Source organism: Rhea americana, unplaced genomic scaffold (genome assembly GCF_003343005.1).
Source record: "Rhea americana isolate MKP2758 unplaced genomic scaffold, rheAme1 scaffold_143, whole genome shotgun sequence".
NCBI classification, from domain to species: Eukaryota; Metazoa; Chordata; class Aves; order Rheiformes; family Rheidae; genus Rhea; species Rhea americana.
Window position 1 is genome coordinate 1,645,372 of NW_028185517.1, and position 2,367 is coordinate 1,647,738.

Genomic DNA, 2,367 nt, shown 5'->3' on the forward strand with positions numbered 1-2,367 from the left:
CCGCCGGAACCGGGAGCCCCGTGATTGATGGCAGCTCGTTAACAGCGCGCTCAGCTAGAAACCGCATCTGCGAGCGAGGCAGCGCAGGGGCGCAGCATCGCCGGGAGCGGGCAGCGGCGCACGTCCCGGAGCTGCGGCCAGGCTCCCCGCCGCGGCCGCGCCGAGCGGCGCACGCAGGGGGTGGGGAAACGCGGGGCGCGGCGGGCGGGGGAGCCGGGCCGCGCACGGCCCCCTTCCCAACATGGGTGAGAGGGAGATGCCTGTCCACTGTCACGCTAACGACGCTTCTATACAAGGATTTTGTTGCAGTTTATTCAAGCAGTAAGCCATTTTGTTTAAAGTCCTTCCTGCCACCGCGCCCTCCCCCCCCCCCCGAAAAAGAAATCCATCTGCTGAGAAAAACATTTTAAGTGTATTTGGTTGGCAATGTTTTAATAAAGAATATCATGTGTCTTCGTGAAAACCCATAACTTGTCCGAATCTAACAATGTCTTACACCGCTCTTTACCACAACAGCCATGATCTTTCAGCTGTTCGTACCACCTGAGTCTAAAGCAAAGTTTTGCCATTTCTATTACAGAAAAAAATGCAAAATAATCTATGTAATCCATTATCTGAGGACAACGCACACTTTTCCATGCCAAGAAAATCAGTTTCCTAGCTGTGCAGTAGTATTTTCTCTTAAAAAGAAGTAAAGAAAGAATACCTCCTCTGAGCTGCTTTACAATTCCAAGAAAAAAAAAAGTAAAAATCAAGGTTCATAAACCCAGATAATTACAGCAAGGTCCTCAAGTACTGTCTGCTAACCTATTTTTTTTTCCAAATACTCTATGTTATGTACAACACTGCATTTTCCCTCTGTTTACCTATGGGTTTTCTACGTTGTTTTCTAACATAGCATAGGAGGCCATCAGGAGTCAGAAAGGGCCAGCTTCAAAATTATTCTCTACTTCCTAGAAATAGCTCCTTTAAACCATGAACACTATTAAAGTGCAAATAGCTGATTAATTCTAATGCTCTTGCCATCTTGCAAGACTGCTGTGATCAATACAGATTGAAGACTGTGTGTAGCACAAGTGTGGCTCTTGCAATATGCATCGTACAACAGCTTCGCAATGGGAGCCTATCCTAGAAGGAAGGACTGGCAAAAAAAATAAGCTTCATAACCAAGTAGCTGTGTGATAGCTCCACACCTGCCAGAGCTGAAATCAATCCCAAAGTTGGTACAAAGCAGCCACACTGCATTTATCCTCACTTCAATTTTCTAAATCAAATATGGTCTGACACCTGGCAAGCCACAGAAAGGAACTTATTTCTCCAGTGTGCATTTAAGAAAGCATTCACTTCCCATGACTTCCAAAAGAGCTTTGCAGCAGTAAGTTAACTCAGGCCAAGTTCCGAGTATCTGAAAAATACCCTGCTTGTTGGAATTTGTTCAAAAGCACCTTATCCACTCAGGACAGAGGTCCCAAGCACTTGGGAGCACAAGTCCTAAATGTCATTACATACTGGAAAAATGCATTTCTTACCTAAAAATATATATAGATAGAGAGAGAGAGATGTAGGATTTGTTTGTATCCCATTAGGATGAAAGTTATCAAACGGCACAGAGCACAGCATCCAGCAGTTTGAACACAGCCATGGAACTGGAGAGGATTCCTAACCCTCAGACACAGCCTTGAAAACCCAGGGCAAGCCAGTGCCAGAGTTTCACAGTGTGGTAGCTGGCAATGAAGTGATTTGAAGCCCCATTTGTTTTCAGACAGCTTACTGGGGATTCCTGAGTGAACAAAACAGCTACTGCATTCAACCACAGATATAGGAAACTACTGACTTTTCACTAACTGACTTCCTATGAGATGAAACAAAATTTCCCCCATTTCATAGTTATATTCCCAGAATACCCTCAAACTCCATTTTGCAATAGGGACTTTGTTTATGTTTTGAAAAATTAGATAGGAGAGATGAAAATTGCTTCTTGGTTATGAAATACACCCTTCCTAGTCACAGCATTATAACTTTACAACAGCATTGCTTTTAGCACCAACATCAGAAGCATGCATGTATGAAAGAGGGGGGAAAAAAAAAGTGAGCTACACATACACAAAATCCATCAAGCCTGTTTAAACAAAAGCTACCTTCATGAGCATTAGGCGAACATACTGCAGAGAACAAGACCTAGAGAGGGCTCAGATGAGATTTACAAAGCAGCCCAGCCGTCCGAGAGCTCCCGCGCAGAGGCCTTGCACGCCGTGTCACCGCCTCGGTCCGCCGTGCGCAGGAGCTGCCTGGTGCTGCACAGCGAGGCGAGGCGCGGCTCCGGCCGCGGAGAAATCCAGGCCGGGTTTCCCGGCGGCTCCGTTTATC

At 46.0% G+C, this 2,367-nt stretch overlaps 1 protein-coding gene across 4 annotated transcripts in view; it reads right to left on the minus strand.

The window, feature by feature from the left end:
• Window positions 1–2,155, minus strand: part of RERE (arginine-glutamic acid dipeptide repeats) — a 201,357-nt gene extending 199,202 nt beyond the window's left edge. For all 4 annotated transcript variants that reach the window (XM_085298978.1, XM_085298977.1, XM_085298976.1 and 1 more), the window contains exon 1: window positions 2,139–2,155. The gene's annotated coding sequence lies outside the window, so the exon portion shown is untranslated. The remainder of the gene's footprint in view (window positions 1–2,138) is intronic.
• Window positions 2,156–2,367: the final 212 nt, after the last annotated feature.